The sequence below is a fragment of the Macrosteles quadrilineatus genome, unplaced genomic scaffold (genome assembly GCF_028750875.1).
Source record: "Macrosteles quadrilineatus isolate MER2022 unplaced genomic scaffold, UCM_ALF_1.0 Scaffold_1__1_contigs__length_201487025, whole genome shotgun sequence".
NCBI lineage: Eukaryota > Metazoa > Arthropoda > Insecta > Hemiptera > Cicadellidae > Macrosteles > Macrosteles quadrilineatus.
Genome location: NW_026542594.1, coordinates 197,547,488 through 197,567,020, shown reverse-complemented (window position 1 = coordinate 197,567,020; position 19,533 = coordinate 197,547,488).

Below are 19,533 nucleotides of genomic sequence, written 5' to 3'. Positions count from 1 at the left end.
TGGTATTACTATTTTAATAAGGGTCGGTTTTGATGATTTAGGCTACTAATAGTGATTTATTCATTATGATTCAAACACGATTGTACACTTAAAAATACCCCTACCACAGCAAACCTGCTGACTAAGGGAATCCCCGTTGGTTCTCCCAGAGGGGAGGTAATTGCCCGGTGTTGGAACCGGCACTTCAGGTAGGCCACAAGCTATGGACGACTGGACAAGCCAGCCTCTTTGGGTTTACCCAAAGTGAGAGTACCCAGTGACATTCCCTCCATTCAGGGTGGTGGGGTGTTCAGCTCTGCTAGTGTTGATTAAGTTCATAGATCTTTCACCTGCCTGTAGCTTGTGGTTGTGACTTGAGTTCTTCGGGCTCGTCCTACCTGTTGTGTTCGACTGACATTTTGTGAGGCATATCCTCGACTTTGGAAGTAGCCTCGTCCTGGGAGGTGAAAAACCTAGCCCCCAAAGGGGAGGTAACTGCTCGGTGTTGGTATCGGCATTTTCAAGTATGCCACAGACATGGACGACTGGGCATTGGGTCCCAGTGACATTCCTTTATCCAGGATGGAGGGGTGTTTAGCTCTAGGAGAGATGGAAGTGCATCATATTCTCTAACCTACCTGTGTCTGTGGTTCTTTGGGCTTCGGCCTGCTTGTTGTGTGCGACCAGCATTCAGTGTGGCAAATCCTCGACTTTGGAAGTAACCTTTCCTGGAGGTGAAAACGGGCAAGTACCCGTAGCTCACGGGGACACTCAAGGGCAACGTAACTTTCCGCAGTGTGAGGGCAACGGTTTGTAGGCACTTATGCAAACCAATCCCTGTCTCTGAGCACGGACGGTATGGTTATCTTGAGTGTGGGGGGTTCTTCCCGGAACCTCAATTGAGTCAAGGGTGTCGCCACCTCTGGTGGATAGGTTCATCCGGGTGGGTCCCATTTCTATACCTGCCTCCTTTTGGGAAACCCTGATGGCCTGGCAGTGATGTTGGGTCTGACGGGCAAACGAAGTAGATCGGGTGCTGGGTCCGAGCCCGCCAGGGGTATCTGGGGATCTATCGCTCTGGTTATCTCTGGTTTCCCAGCAACTGGGTAAGGCCTCGATCGGGTAGTGGTGTAAATGGGAGGTTGGGGTTCCCCCCGTCAGCGTGCTGACGGTCCCCTTCCTTCTGGCTATTGATGGCGGGTTTGCCTGTCAGGGATTAGATAGGTCCCGAGTGTTACTTGCACTAAATGCGTCGGGGCGCTCTACCATGGACCTCTAGGTCCCGACCTAGTGGAACCCAGGTGGAGTGACGCTTAAACAAGTAGCCGGAAACCCTGGTTAAGATTGAGGGGCAACCCTCTTTCCGAAGGGTCTGCTTCGGCAGCCGGTGAGCCTGATGACCTTAAGTCGGTGAGCGATGACCGCCCATGATGTGCAAAAGGTTGATGCACAAGCTTCGGCCTACATTATGGGGCCCGGGTAAGTCTCACGATAGGTACCGGGTATGTAGTCAGGGGGCTTCGGCTCTCATGACAAATATTGAAATGAAATGAAATGAAATGAATGAATCCCCGTTGGTTTGGATTTTACCAAAATATCTCCTTATTCAAGAGTTATTCCCTATTTAAATAACATAAGGTTTAGGTAACATTTTTTCAAAGTTTATAAGAGTCGGAAGAATCCAAAGTGAGGGAGATGAACTTTTAAAGGTCAATGGCTACAATTTTAAACAAGAAATTTGAATTTAAATATTTGCGAGTTTCAGTTAAATCCTACTTTTTTATGGAACAATGAAAAAGGAATAAAAATCAAAACGAAATAAAAAAGTAAATAAGAGATTGATTGCAACTTAAGTGATTTGCTTGAAATGTTTCTGAAGTTCGTCAATAGTAAAATAAAATATAATAATTATTGAGCGGAGCGAGCGAAGCGAGCGAAGCTCTTTGGGATCAACTTCAATGCAAACAATATAACACCATCACTCAATAACGGCTGAACACATTTCAGCCAAACTTAACAAGACTACTTAGACTAATAATGAGATGGTTTGTAAACAAACAAATTTCAATTAGATAATGCTAATGCAATTTAAAACGAACTTAAATTTTTAAATTTTTAACATTAGGCTTATGGGACTAAAGTAGCTATGACAGTTTTTTTGTTTACAAGAAAAATGTAAACAAGAGAATCATAAGGTATTTCTGAACTTTCTATACTTTTCTTTTAAACGTTTTTAAACCATTCCTATGATTTTAATAAACAAGAAAATGTCGTTACAACATTTTTTTAAGGCGCGGAATTCACTGAAAATCGAGAAAATATACGGAACTACTTTCTCAATGCGCGGAGCATAAACAAGGAGCGGAGGGATACGGACCAGTGACTACTTTCTTGGGATGGGAACCTATTTGTGTTGCCAGCTGATTAGAAACAGCCAATGTTAGAAATCAGGATTTAATAAGCGATATATCGAACCACATCGAAATCGATATTTAATCCGATAATACATCACAGATTATATTATGTTGAATTACATCGACGGTGCAGTAAGTTATTACACTTATTAATAAAACGCAGATTGAACACTGATCTAATTTAGGCATGTGGGGAAGGTAGGTCGGGGTTTATGAGTACTCGTGACTACATTAAATGTTTTGAAGTAAGGTTAGATTAGGAAGGTAAAGTGTAGGTTATAGGTAGGTGATCGAGTTGTTTATTTGTGTTGCACCATATAATTTTTATCTTTTGGAATAGTTGGTTAAATGGGGAAACGATTTCAAAAATGTTTGCATATGGTCTTAACAAACCATCTACTGTATTCTAGCATTGACTTTATATAAAGTCAATGATTGTAGCAAATTACTACATAAAAACCAAAAGAAAAGAACATTTGGATTTGGACCTTTGCCCATTGCAAAACTAACATATAATTTATGAAATGTGAAAAGTTGTACATCATTAAATACTATTCTGTAATATTAATAATTGTTCGGCAAATCCTCATTTTAATGGCTCGGCTGAAATGGAATCTGCATTTTATGAAACAGTAATTTGGTAACAATTCAGTAATTTCAAATGTTGATAACAGTAGCCTATCCTATATAAATACTGTTATTTGATTGCCAAGCCACGGACTATACATACGTCCAGTTATAACCGTAATAAGTAAATAATTAATTACCTGGACTTATAGAAGTACACTTTTAACCACGGTTATCTTTGACTATCAATACAACTAGACATTCCATCCCCATGTTAAATTTATAGCCAGCTTTTTCATCAAAATCTTCTGTATCCAATGGTCAATGGTTTTATTAAGGCCAGTATTAAAATGCCGTCTCTAAATCGTCCCAATAATGGTGGAAGACCTACATTCCAGTTACATTACAATCATATCAAGAATACTTGGTATTAACAATCATAAATTATTTTCAGCAAAGAAAGCTGATTTTAACCGATTGCAAGGGTACATAATGTACATAATGTACATAATGTGACCAATGTTTATGTTGCACAGTTGAATTTAAATGTCAAATTTTCCCTCCTGATGTTATACTTTAATACTCACGTGTTTTTTTTAAATAGTTACTGTTTTTTATACTTAAATACTTTAAACCGATTGTAAGGATGAAAAATGTACACCAATGTTTTTGTTGTAGGCTAAAGTTGAATTTGAATGTTAAATTTCCTTTCTCTTTTTTATACTTTAATGCCCTTTTTGGATGTTAATATCAGATTCCAAGTACTGTAATATTTTCCTGGTCAAAACTACCAATGCACTTCTGGAAGAGGTGTCTGAATAACAAGATGTAGTAAAAACAAATTTGAATTATTACAATTATAATCAATAAAACAAGCATTAATACATCTATTGACTTTTTTACATTTAGTTACAGTACTTATACAAATATAAAATCACGTTTGTTCCGCTCAACTGGCTTTCACCTCTCTGAAAGCAACCCTAGTATCAAATGAAAACACAGAATTGAGAATTTACCTATAATTCGTCTTTTCTTTTGTTTGGCTTGGAAACGTGTATATGGACAAAACCCCGGGAAAAATTGAGAACAAAATTTTGAGGAAGATGTTTGATTATTGAAAATAATAAGTTATGCGGTGAATAAGAAATAATTAATACATACAAAAACTTTTAAAGTACCACGTTTTAATCGCACTGATAATTATTAAATGATTTATCCTCTCCTCATATAGATTGCCTAGCTCTAGACAGTTTGTGATTGTAGTAAATGTGTCGTAGCTGTTGTGTATCTATCTATATATTAATAGGCAAGCATGTTTCTTTAAAACCTTTTTTCTCAGTATCTATCTATATATTAATAGGCAAGCATGTTTCTTTAAAACCTTTTTTCTCAGCTCGTGTGCATCGTAGGTGAAATCTACGCATACCGTTAGAAAGCTATTTTCCTCTAGGTGTGCAGAATCCCTTTATAAATTTAAATAGGCTCAATGATAAGCACGAAAAATGAGTTTAAAAATTTGAAAAATTTAACACGGATATTATGAGTTGCCATGCTGGTGACGAAATAACAACGAAATGTAAACAGAAAATCAAAACAAATGGAAGAAACTCCAATCACATGTTCTATTCAAAGTGTGGAATGAAAAAAAATAAAGAAGTCTGTACATTAAATATTTTTGGTCGAGTTTCGACCACTGGACGACCTCTAGTCCTTGTATAATACGTGAAGGTGATTTCTACGAAACACTACTACTCCGTTAATAATGGACGGATTTTTACAAACGATGTGTCAAAATTAAGTATTTGTTGTGTAGATGCCCCCTTTCTCCAATTCCTGTAATAAAGGTCCTCGGCTTTGCCCCACAGGCCATCAAAACCCCAAAGTATTTCTTATGAAGAAAATATTTTGTTTACTAAACACACGAATAATTTATAGTAATTACAGCTGTTCATAGTACACACATGATACACACAAGAGCGTTCGTTTTCAGTTTCGATAACTGGAGTGGAGTGAATGATGACAAATTACAGTATCTTTGAGTTGACTCTTTTAAGTCATCGTAAATTATGACTGTTATTCGTTTTGAATTAACGCATGTAATAGTTTGCAATTGCTCGAATTCAAACAACAGTTTTACACTAGTTTTATATAATACACTATTTATGAATTTGATCATGTGATCATAGTGGGTATGCAGCAGCAAGCAAGGAATACCTATGCATACCCAAGAGTAAGAGACAGAGGCCTTTCGGTCATCAAGGGAATCATGTTGAACAATGTGCTCATGCCGATTAAGATTAATAAACGATGTTAACATATGTCGTGTTTGATTGATTATTACCAGACTGCAACTGTAGTTGTGAAAATACATGGCAAACGAAAAACGTGGGACGCATGCAATAGCTAATTTACGATTATCATTGGAACCTATAGAAATAAAAATTGAAACATACTTTCGTCATAAAATTGTAACGGAGGGAGTTGGTTTGGACACAGTGGCTGATCGGCAGCAGTGGAGAACATAAAACAAATTTTATACAATTTTGAAGTACTATATTTGTGCTTTTTATGCAACAATTTGTAAATTTGTGCGTACAATATAAACTCATGGTTATCGATTTAATGTGCACTTCAACTTTACGTTGACATTTTAGTGACGAAAATTGGGACTTTGGAATAGATTCTCAAAAACCAAAAGGAATTTGATGTGGTATTCCAATACAATCATAAACTAATCAAATAAAACAGCTGTTTTGTTCCGGACAAATGATTAACTTACATTCATGTATCGTACGATCTTACCATCGATTATAATCACAATAGAAACCCTAAAAAGGCACTAATTACATTACAACATTAACCCTAATGTAGGTGCCTATTTAGTCATTTTGCGGACATTGAGCAAATAATTCTGGACAATTGACAAATTGTACGATTACAAACTGCAAACAAGGAGAATAAGAAAAGGAGTACGACCATGTAAGTAGATTTGACCTTTGGCATAAGTGCACTTAGCGTGAAGTTTTAGTGTACATATTTAGTAATTAACTCATTAACTATGTAGGCACAAAAAATGCAGCACAAAAGGGACAATCATTGTAATCAATTAAGAATAATGTACTGTAATCCGATTTTCATTTTGGTATGTGCACACTGCGTGAAGTTGTAGTGCGTACGTCCAGTTTTAAATCAATACAATCTGGTATGGTTATTTATAATATTTGATTTAAGTGCACTACAACGTCAAGGGCTGCGGGATTAAAATAAAATACGGGATAAAACGTAACGGGGGATCTGACGATTTACCTTTATTTTTAGACAGGAAGATTAAAATAATTGATTATATTATTATAGCACACATTGTAGCTAGATTGAAAGATTTGAAAATCCATTCACCATACTTTTATCCCTCGAAATCAAACTCATTAAATTTATTTCGATACGATTTTGAAAATTGGAACAACCTTAAAACTCCGCATTTGTACAGTACACTGTCGGTTAGTAAAATAAAAATTACGCAAAACTGATATGCAGTAAAATAAATCATATTTTTTAAATTAACATTTCTATATATACACATATACTAGGCTACTTTATGCACTCTTACTCTTTCAAGTAGTTAATGCTTGTAGTTTTTTTAGTTTGCCGCTTGGGGAAGCACGTGTCTTTGATGTGACGCGACAGCTGCTGCACTCTTTCAGGTACCCTGTGAACTATGTTTGCTTAAAGTTCTTTATAGTTTGCCGCTTGGAGCAGCACGTGTCTTGGTTGTGACGTGACAACTGCTGCACTCTGGTACACTGGGAACTATGTTTGCTTGAAATTCTTTAGTTTGCCGCTTGGAGCAGCACGTGTCTTTGTGACGCGACACCTGCTGCACTCTTTCAGGTACACTGTGAACTATGTTTGCTTGTAGTTCTTTAATAGTTTGCCGCTTGGAGCAGCACGTGTCTTTGTTGTGACGTGACAACTGCTGCACTCTTTGGTACACTGGGAACTATGTTTGCTTGAAGTTCTGTATAGTTTGCCGCTTGGAGCGGCACGTATCTTTGTTGTGACGCAACAGCTGCTGCACTCTTTTGGATACACCGTTAACTACTTTTGCTTGAAGTCCCTTGTAGCTTACCGCTTGGAGCAGCACATGTCTATAATGTGGTGTTTGTATGTGGTGTTTAAAAACTATGACCAGAATTGAAATAGGTTGTGAGAATTTGTTGATGCGATAAGCTTTGGTCGTGAGGCAGCACAGTTTCCTACCGCTACACTCGCTCGTATGCTCGTATCCATCATTTCGTGCGCCACGTCCTCTCGGCGATAATTTCTTTGGGTAAAATAAAAATGAAAGCATGATGTAAAAATAATTTGGAAGTTTGTGGTACATAAATGCCAATGCTTAAATAGAAGCGCGTGTTGTGTAGGCTTTCCAAGATGAGAAAAAAGGGCTTCTATTAAAAAAAAACATATGAACTGAAAAAATTTCCGATTTCACCTAAAGGTCGTCAGTTAATATGACGTACCGAGTCATTCACAACCCCTCCCTAGTCCCTACCCTATCTTCTTCTCACACGTTCAAAGAAGCAACGAACTAATTGCAAATTTATAGCAAAAATAATACCAGAGATGTTAAAAAAAATGATATCTTGAAATTAATTAGTGTTTAATTTTTTACTTGCTTAAAAATTGTTTTATTATTATTATTATTATATTAATAGATATCGAAGCTACACTTTGTTGACTCTCGTTGTCACTGTTCGCGCCTTTAAGACTCTCAGGAGCCACGCCAGTGGTTGATCTCATCACCCGTTCATCCCCTCCTCTCCTCATCGGCACCTTCACCTTGGCGCAAGATCACTGTTCGCGCCTTTAAGAAGCTACGCTATTGGCTAATCTGTTCGCGCCGTGAGTCATGCAATACCCCCTCCTTCTTACGACTATATCAAACAACAAGTTAATTTAATATTTATAACAAAAATAATACCATAGAAGTTAAAAAAATGAAAATAAAAATTTTTGTGTTTTATTGGTCTTTTTACTCCATGAAAAATTGATCAAAATAGTGTAGACGGCGGTGTTTCCCTCCAAATGTCTTACCCCTTCCACCTACAGCACCCCGCCAACACCTCCGCGTCTTCTATGTGGCGGTCTTGTCCTCTTGTCTTCCGACCTGCTTGGTGCCTGCAACTTAACCTTCGGCTAGTACTCGTGTATCTCTGAACCAACTTATCCCCAATCACCACTATGAATAGTTTAGAGATCTTCGTGAAAAACCGCGGCTTCATCGTTTCTACCGCAAACGAAATAAGAACCTTCACCAGACGCGAGATGGTGGAGTCGGGAGTCAAGCTAAGTGAGGCTTGCAACGTGTTCGCTAGTGGCTTTCCGTCAGACGCTTACGAAGACGAGATATACCGTGTTTTTACCCGGGCTGGATACGTACTAGAAATCAAACTGTTTTTTACATCGTCAGGCAAAAGTCGCGGGTGTTGTGTAGTGACTTTTGCAACAGAAGATGCAGCCAGACTCGCGGTGGGGATGAACGGTTTTCAGTATGAAAGTGTTTACATCCATGTCACCAAAGAAGTTCCGACCCTACTACTACAGGACATCGCAGCCAGAGATGTTGTTGTAAACTCAGTAAGTTATTGTGAGATATTACCTATTTTTTAAATTGATTAAGTTATTTTGATCCCACTTTTATATATTATTAAATGGTTTCAGGTTTAAATACAGGGTTAACTTAAGTTATGTTGTAAGGTAGTGTGTGCCGATGTCAACGGTTTTTTTGGGTGGTACTTTGGTATTATATCTACCACACCTGGTTTAGCCTTAGGTTAGGTTAAGTTATCTTCCGTTATCTCATCCTAACCTAACCTAGGTGTGGTAACCTAACCCAACTTAGTGTATGGTAGTGGTCGGTGTAATACCTAAGTACGCAATTATGCTCTTTTGATCCCCCTCTTTTTGCATAACAATGAATTACTGTAAGTAGCTTAATAGAAGGTCTTTAGGTTTAAATACAGGGATATGTTGTGGTGCCTGTCGACTAATAAGGTGGGCATTTTACAAACGGCTAATAGTACTTTTGAGATTTAAACTTTGATTATCTTGACTATTATAACTTAACGCCGAATTACTGTTAAAGCTTCATATATAACAAATATTTTCAGGTTTAAATGCAGGGTGCTATGTTGTGGTGTGTACCGATGTAAATGCTATTTAATTAAGTAAATAAGGGACCTGGGTGAACAAATTCAATACATTTAGCAAAATAACCACGTAGAATGTAGATATGCCTAAATGTAGTAGATAGGTCTACATGAAACTTGGAACAAAGGTACACCAACGGTACCAAAGGTATTCCTATGTGGAATTTGGTAATAATTAAAAAAATATTTACTTATTTCATTAACAAAAAACGCTAATAGCTATTTTTATTTTGTTGACCCAGGTCAATCGATGAAAATAATGTAGTTACACTTATGTAAAATTCGGTAACGATTTACAAATATTTACGTATTTTATAGCACAAAAATCGCTGTAAATAGCTAATTTTGTTTTGTTTACCAGGGTCAATCGCAGAAAAAAGGTAGACTACTTATAAATCAGTTATATATACTGTATGATGCTCGGAACTCGGACTGATCAACATGTATTTACACGTAATACAAACATGTTTATTCATTTTATCAACAAAACACCACCATAAAAAGACCTACTTTTATTTTGTTGACCCTGATCAATCGCTGGAAATAGATCTACTTACTGTAGAATTAAACTACATATATGAAACTTGGAATGAAGTTTTATCAACGTATTCTACACGTATGTTAAGTTTGATATCCATAAAAACATGTTTACCTATTTTATTAACAAAAACTGCCGTAAATAACTAATTTTATAGTAGACTACAACAATACTTGTTCTGGGTCAAAACATTTAGCTATTTATTATTTTCGGACGTTTTTTGTTAATAAAATAGGCAAATATTTTTTTTAATAGTTACAAAATTTTACATACGTGTAGAATACATGTTGATATACCCTTGTTCCAAACTCCATGTAAATATCTACATTCTAAGTGGCTGTTTTGCCAAATGTATTGTATTTGTTGACTCGGGTCAACAAAATAGTCTCAGTCAATAACGTCCGGACATTTCGCAAACGGCTAGTAGTACTTTTGACCTTGACTATTTTGACTCAATCACTCTAGTCAGTGGTAGAACTTGGGTGTGGAACTTACACCCCGTGCAATAATGAGTTTTTGCAGTAAAATTTAAGATGAGTATACTTGTAAACATTTATAGTGTTCGACTTACTGTAGACACACGTATATTTTTTATCAAAGTTCTAACATTATAATTTTAATATTGATCTAACGAGTCTTCATCGCACGGCGGGTTGTGGGGAGATGTTGTGTTTGAGAGCATGGCTTGGGGAGGGGCTCGAATGAATCTGTTGCCAGGACTCAGGCGGGTAGCGCCGGGTAGTGCAAGGTCATGATGCGCGCCTTTCTGAAAACATCGTCTCGCCCATGTCTCGCCTACCGCTGTCTACACCTGGCTACTACTAAGTGTAAATACGAAACTCCGCACCAACGCACGCGCAGCGTCGAACTTATCGATTGGCTGAAAGGTTATTAACCGAAGTCGGCAAAATCCGAACTGCACCAATATTAACTACCTTAAATTATTTAAAACCATTTGCAAATTGTTTAAATAACCTAGCTTTATAAAATTGTTGTTTATAAATATTATTATCGACCTTAAAATCAATAGGCCTACTTAGTATAAAAATATACACAATCATAAACATTTGCAGAGCATTTTGATCACTAACAACCATAGCTATTCCAACATCAACGATAACATGACGGTTCTACTTAAAAATAAGTTAAAGAACAACACGCGTTAGAAGAATTCGAAATTTATAAGGCAGTCAAATCAGACAAACAAAACGTGCTAATCGATAAGCTTTCATTTGCATCTAATTTTATTTACAACACTAAGTAGTAAGTTTACAATAGAAATAAAATAATAGAAAGGGAGAGGGAGAAGAATGAAACCCACATACAACCTGTTGCTGATAAGACGCACAGACCATAGCGCCCGGCAGTCTAGACGTAAACTCCCGCCGGTCACGTCGTTAAAGCTAGGCCTAGGCATGCGTGTTACGCGTTTTAAATGTTTTTTATGTTATGTAAATATTTATGAAATTTGACGACCTTCGAAAGAAGTGACAATGTCCTTGGGAAACCCTGAAGAAGGCTCCATTGTGCGCCGAAACTAGTTACACAACCACTTGGATTGTCAACATTACAGGTATTTTTAAACCACTAATAAAATCAGCGTATAGACAGCTAGTTTTATTTTGGTGGTCAATCGCAGAAAATATGTAGGCCTACTAAAGAATTAAGCTACACAGTATAAACATGCAACTTGGGACGAATATTAATCAACTGGTTCTTGGTTCTAAACGTGTGTTAAGTTTAAGTATCAATATTGTAATATTTTATTTACCTATACGTCATTAACAAAAAACGCCGTAAAAGCTAAGTATATTTTGTTGACCAGGGTCAATTGCCAAAAATAGGTACTTAGAATTAAGCTATTACAGAAACCTTGAAAGGATGTATATCAACATGTAAAACGTAAAACATATTGGATAAGAAATATAAAACTAAAATAGCAATACGTAGTACAATAGTACAGAAGTAGGCCTACAGAACAAAAGGTTTTAGAACCTCTTATGTATTATGAAAATGAAAAATCAATACACTATTGATACGGTACTGATGATTAAAAATATTTTAAATAGGCCAGATATTTTCAGTCTTGCGCAGTTGGGTATTGTGCATTTTAATATACATGTATTGCATACATTTCCTATGTGAGGGTTTCTTTAAAACTTGTTTTCTCAGCAAAATGAACAGAAAATCAACACAAATGGAATAAATTCATATAACATGTTTTATTTACAGCGTGGGTTGAAAATAGACAAGCCTGCGCATTACATATTTTTGGTCCACTGGATGGCCAGTTCATAATAAAATTTAAAAGAATGTCAGGGAAAGTCTAGGCATATTTTTAATAGTATTTATTTTTCATAAACTCATTAGATTCCAAAATGGTTTAGTTTTTGCAAACGTATATCGCTTCTGCATAATATTCAGGTTTGGAATTAAGTGGTTAATATAAGTTTATATAAACATGTATGCACTCTATAATACAATCTTTCGTCTTTCATAATACTTTTGTAATATCTTTCGTAATACAATCTGAAACATTGTAAGCGGCATTCCATGCTAAAAATGAATCTATCGAACTGGTTCCATTTTCATAGCTTTCAATGTGACGCAGTTTTGGCGTAATTTTGCACGTTTTGCCGCTGGCGGCAGTTGGACCAGGGTGGGGCGGGGTGGGGGCCGGGGGGATGATGGGGATGAGTCGCGGCGTTGGCGTTGTCACATCGAAGGCCGCGCGCGACCTTGGGGGTGCTTTCAGCGTACCTCTTTTCAATTTGCCGCCCTTCACCACGCAGCCGTGGATTCGTCAAGCACCGGTATGCCTAATATTTTAGAGCATTTCATATCCCAAAACCAAATCCTATGCAGATATTTTATAATCACAACCTTTATAGTGTTAATGTATATCAGAACCACGATGAGACGTTTTGAAGTGTGCGTGGGGAAGGGTAGTATTTAAGAGTCTTCATCAGTGCCATATTGGATTTTAGTCCCAGAGCAATGTTAATTTTGTGACGGAATAAAAAAATCCTGTTATAAAATAATAATTGAGGTGTTAGAAATTAGGTTTAGTGGTCTTCTAGGGAGTGAAAGTTTTAGTTTTGCCGTTTTCCCTCCACTTAATAAGTTAATTATCATTAATTAAGCCATGAATTTAAGCCATATCATTACTCTATTCCCTAGTAGGCCCCTACTATGTTATAAACATATAATTATACATTTTCGAAACTATATCCTTATAAATAACACCGGCATATACTGCTTCAAATGATGGTATGTTATGTCAAATTTCACATGGCTCTTAGACTAAAATCCAATATGGCTACAACTGAATACTTATGAAGACTCCTTAAGTGCCAATGGCATTTTACTGCCAGTCTTAACCATAATGTATACTGTACATTCGCCAATTGTTTACTAAAAACTAATTTAATTGTGTGAGCCAGTCACAGATTGCTCTAGTGTCTAAAACTATTTTGTACCTCATTTTTTGTAACTGACATAGTTACTGTGTCATAACAGTTGCTATAGCTGATAATAAGTCATTTCATCAGTTTGAATTGGTAAAAACCATCGTGTAATCGGCAGAAATCAGTAATTTGTTTTAACAATTGATTAAATTTGATTTTATTCTTGATTTTTTGCAGCAAACTACTTGATTATGTAAAAAATTGAATTTTTATCGTTCTTATGTTGAATTGAGATTATCTAGCTGATAATTGCTAAGTATTTTGTTGTCTTGTCTAATGATCAGTGGCGGATCCAGCCAGGAGTCGCAGGGTGAAAAGAAATGCAAAAGAATTGCCTGCGATCGCGGCCAAATCGTGATTTGTGAACATCTACCGCTATCACCGCGATCGCGGAAATCATCAACGACCTTCACCATCACGTTGACATCGTTATCAAATAACGGAAATAACGTTAACATATCCCGCTATCACGGGGACATCGTTATCATTCACTTATAAAAACAATTTGTTGTTTTAAAAATTCGATTTTATACAAAACGCTAGGCTCTAGGCCGTAGTCTAATGGTAATCTATGGTCGCCGGTCGCCATTTCATCGAAAAATTATTAAAATAAAAGTATTAAGTCCGCCGATATCTCCGCGAACACCAAAACTTGTTGATGTCACAGCAAAATGATTGCACCATAAACAAAAACCAACTTATATTTTTACCATTACATCGTGGGTTAAAAACAAAACCGAAACCCAACCTTAAAAAATAGGGCTGATTCCGGAACCATTATAAAGTTCATATCTATTTTGTCAATATATAAAAAAAGTAAAAATGTAAGAGCGTCGCGTCCATTCCTCGACAAATTCTTTGATCCATGTCTGCTGATTATAGTGAAACCCATCGAAGTATAGCCTATAACACAACAGTTGTGTTATATACTTCGATGGTGAAACCACGACAATTACAGATAGAAATGCAATTTAAGAAAAATACATTTCATAAAAAATATAAGTGTCGACATGTGCGGTGAGCGAATCAGGGATGAAATAGCGCTGGCGGCACACCAATCTAGACACACCCTGTAGAACGTCTAGCTACGACTTGACCTTGAGCAGTCAGGTCCGCCGCTCCCAGCCCAGCCCTGAAACTCACACCGTGTTCATATAAATATTTCCAATCCTTTTTCATTGTATTGGCTAGACCACTTTAGTATGCAAAATAAACATTTTTGTATTTAAGGTTAAAACAAACATAGCAACCTAATATTTTTGTTCCCCAAAACTTGCTACGGATCAAACGACCCTCTTTGCCCTTCCATAGCTGCGACCCTGTTAGCAATCAGTGTCACCGGACATGAACTAGCCACGAAAAACGAGCTTGAACATTTACTATACTATGGGATGGGAACTTAACTGTGTCGGTTATAGGATAGCGCTCTATGAGGTTTAGAGTTAAATGGGAATTTATTGTTTAAGACGTAAATTGTTCCCCCAATTTCGAAAAGTTTGAATAATACGATGAAAGTAAATGATTGGTTTTATGAAAGGAAATGTTTACAAAATAAGTTACCTAATAAATAACTTATTATTGACGTATACAAATTTAAGAAAAACTTTAATCAGTAAAAAAATTTACTGAAAGTAAAACCAGGCAAAAGGAAATTTGCTTGGTTTGCAGGTTTGTTGCGACAGGGGTATTTAATGTTTACAACGATTCGGGTTTCTTTTATTTTGGCCTCTTATTGACATGTACAAATTTAAGGAACCCGAATCCGTGGTAAAAAGAAATACCCCCGTCTGTCGCAGTAAACCTGCAAACTGGGCGGTGACACTATCGGTCTTTTACCCGAACAAGACCCCGAACCGAGATAGGAGAAGGGAGGTAAATATCAGCAAAATTAAAATTTCAATCCGAACATTTCCCCGATCTAAGACCAAGACCAGACGAATTCTACGAGCGCGGTAAAAGTTAGTTTGGAGAGAGATGGAGAGCGTGTGTGAGTGAGAGCGCGTGAGGCAGTGCGTGGAGTGGTTCGCTAAAATGAACTACTCAACTACTGTATTCTAAAAAGGTTGCTCAGTTATCTGTCTTGTTTTTAATTGTATTATTCATTAAAATAATATGTAAAATAAGAATTATAATTTTGATTGCCTCTGGTAATATTCATTTTGAAACAACAAAATAAAGACCAATAACGATAAAATATTACCCAAAATTTATTTATTTTACTAATTAAAAAGGGTAATTGCAATATTAAATTAGAACCATCAACGATAGCTCAGACGCTCGCGGCGGCGCACGGGGCAAAAATACACCGTGACACGCTATCGTACATCGGACCGATCTTTCTTTGATCTTTTGCACAAAACCGCCTCCAGAGCGCTCGTCTCCCTGTTCGGCCTGATGTCTGGTTCGCCGTCTGGATCATCTCTAGCCCTGGTCTGGATCGGTGTACGGACCCCTGACACACTGATCACTTCGACCTCCCTTCTCCATGCTCGGATCGAAGTCTTGGTCGGGAAAAAGGTCTATAGTGTGTTACCGTCTTAATTAGGCCTTTAGGTTGTTTGTTTTTGTGACACATATAACAACTGTTGTTTCATTAAAATATTCCCAAAATCCTCCCATTTCAAGATCTAAACATGGATACACCTGTCAGATGTTCTTTAACAATGAAAACAACGTAAGTCAGGTGGTAATCCACCTTAATTAATGCAGGATTAAATAATTTCCTTTAAAATTTTCAAGTCACAGCATTTCACGGTTAACGTTAATTCTTGCCATTTTGTGATTAATTAATTGTGTTTTTAAGGTCCACCAACGATCGGGTTTGTGAGTGTAGACGGGAAATTTGAGAAAACCCCGAAGTAAAAACTTACACATGTCAAATTTGGTGACCTTGGGTTGGGGGCAAAGAATATCACCCCTTCTAGAAACATACTGTACACACTTCGACCATTGTATCCTAGTTTGAGGTTCTTTTTTTAGCGAATTTCCCTCTAGGGAAGTAGCTATCACCGTAGGTGGCATGGTTAGACTTAGGCCCGGGACCGATTTACTTTTTCATTTTGATGACCCCAGAGGCCAAAAACACCATTCGTTCAAATTTTTTTTATATATGTTTATATAATTATATATATGTCCGTAAACGCGATAACTTGAGTAATTTTTGTCCGATTTTGATGAAATTTGGTTTAAAGGTGTAAAGCGAGATAAACATGAATGAGTTCGCGAACCAGCATGATCAAACCATGGGAACAGGGCTTTACGGGGGGTTTTATGGGGTAAAAATTGGATTTGCTCACTTTTGACCCTCAAAACACAAAATTTCCCAATTTCTCTTTAGACCTTTTCAAAGAGCTTAAAAAAAACAAATAACTTAGTACATAAAAGTATTTATGTACGGTTATTAGTAACAGAGAAAATTTAAAAAATTGTAAATTTGAAATTCCCATGTTATTCTAATGGTGAATATTGTAAAATGTTGTAGTTTGCTTGTTTATATGGATATATTTTGATCAAACTTGGCGAATTTATTTATTTTGTACTATGCTATTAATATTTTACTAAAAAACACACTTTATTAGTTTCCAAAGCCAACGTTTTAAGTTTGTTTCAATGTAATTTCCTTAAATTACAGCTGGTTTCAAACTGTCATTATAATGTTTACGTTACAAGTTGTTGAAAAAAATATTGATTGCAGGTAGGCTACATATTTTACGATATCACTAAATGTGGATTTTTCTTTCGTTAAAGGATTTGCTTTTCAGGTTTTTTGTAATTTGGAACTATACATCCAAAAAATTTATGTATAATCAAATTTTGTCAAAATATCATCTACATACAGTAGAACCCCTTATATTTGACCTCGGCATAACAGACTCCTCGGATATCTGACCTAAATTGTTTGTCTCACCTGTGACTAAAAAAAGTGAGCATATCAACACTTGCAAATTAATGTTTGCCTACCCGTTTTGAAGTTCTGCAGCGTTGTAACAGTTTTTTGGGTTTTTTTTAATAGATCCCGCATCTAAAAAATTTCACCAAATTGAATTTTGGCTGCATTCATTCACGGCAGACACTCCACTCCCAGGAGGAACCTAATTTGCTTTGTAGCTGATGAATCTGCTATCTTGTGCCAACATGCAAAAATCCACAAAAGGCTTTATAATTTCCGCAATTTTCTGTAAATTTTGTTACATATCGTTACGTAAAAAATTTTGCTGTGCAAAAACTGCCGTGGAATATGGCTGGTTTTCTTATACGTATGATTTGCTTTAATCCATTTATATTATAGATTTTCCCAATTGCTTCGTATGTTTTGATGTAAACAAAGTTTTAAATAAAATGTTGTTAAGAAAAAACATTTTTCAGCCTCGACGGAGATTTACGTATTCCAGAAACAGGCCTCATTACTACAGAGAAGCTGCACTCCTTGGCCTTCAGGCAGAGCCCTTGGTAAGTGTTGTTATTAAAACACAAAACAAATTTAATTACTCTTTACCCTGCTTTAATCTAAGATACCTACAGCCCCCTTTACCCTTAAACTCCTTGGATTAAGCTTTTGAGCATTATGTTTGGTTGTAAAGTAACACTATTTTTAAAAGACAAAAGATGAATGTAGTTATACAACACACATCACTAGACCCCTAGCTAGTCACATTTAATGACAAAAATAAGTTTTACATATACTGGTAACTCCATCAATTATTGGTCCAACAATTAAAAATTTCTCAGTAGCTACATGTTTTTTGCAAAAAACATTTTCACAGCTTACAACACGTCAAAAACACAATCAAAACAAAACACAGTGTGAACATAAAACGGCAGAAAAAAATAGCAGATTCTGTTTGCGGGGTTGGGAGCCTGCTATCTACCCAGCTCGTACTAATTCATTATTTTGTATGTTTGTTTTGTGTTTGATTAATAATGTTTTGTGTTTAATTGTTGAAAATAAACAATTTGACTTATCAATACAGGTTTCCCCTGAGATTAATATATTGAGTTCTCTACCGTTCAATATGTACAAAATCCCGATTTCTAAACATCTATGTATGTTTTGTATTGTTCTACTGTATGATTTTTCCATCACTAGCATCTTGTGGTATGCTGTATTCTGGTGCTGCCAGGCACCTAAATGGAATTTACATCTTTTAGACACAGAGAAAGTTTTCTGGTACCGGTAACTCAAAAATAACTGTTTTTTTGCAGCGCAATGGAGATAACCTGCACAACGGAGCTTCACTCCGAAGCCGTCATGCTGCGTCAGAGCTGGTAAGTGTTATACATGTGGAGGTACAGTATGAAAAACCTCTATTTTTGTCATGAAAAAATTGTCCAAGGACCAAAAACATACATTTTTATTACATTTAACCTCTTACATAACTTAGCTGTTCCCAATAACAATAGTTCCCTTATAATCTTTGAAAATAAGACTTATCAATACAGGTTTCCCCCAAGGATTAATATTGGGATCTCTACGGTTCAAACTCCTCAATTTCTAAATTTCTATATGTATTTTATTGTTCTATTGTTGTTCTACTGGATGTTTTCTATGTCTAACATTCTATGGTATGCTGGTGCAGCCTTAGACACCTAAATTGAATTTTTACATCCCTAAGACACACAGAAAATGTTCTACGTTGTTCAAAAATAACTGTTTTTCAGGTGGAGCTGAATGGATCAACCAATAGAGCTTACGTTGATTCTGCTTCACTCCAAAGCCGTTATGCACAGATGGTAAGTGTTACACGTGGAGGCGTAAAACCTCTATTTTTGACTTAAAAAAATAGTCCAGGCACAAAAAGGTGAATTTTTATAACATTTAACCTCTTACATAAGTTTCAGAAGTCCTCCAGTTTGAGGAAATGTTCAGTTACACTCTTTAAAATAAATAATTTGACATATCAATACAGGTTTCCCCCGAGGATTAATATTGGGTTATCTACAATTAAATCTGTACAAACTCCTCAATTTCTAAATTTCTATAGGTATTTTATTATTCTATTGTTGTTCTAAGGGATGTTTTCTATGTCTAACATACTATGGTATGCTGGTGTAGCCTAAGACATCTTAACAACATTTTAACTTCTCTATAAGACACGGAGATAATGTTCTTGTTGTTTAAAAATAACTGTTTTTCAGGTGCAACTGAATTCCTCAAAAAATAGAGCTTACGTTGATTCTGCTTCACTCCAAAGCCGTCATGCACAGCTGGTAAGTTTTACTTGTGGAGGTGTAAAACCTCTATTTTTGTCATGAAAAAATTGTCCAAGGATCAAAAACATAAATTTTTATTACTTATCCTCTTACATAACTTAGCCGTTACAATAGTTCCCTTATAATCTTTGAAAATAAGACTTATCAATACA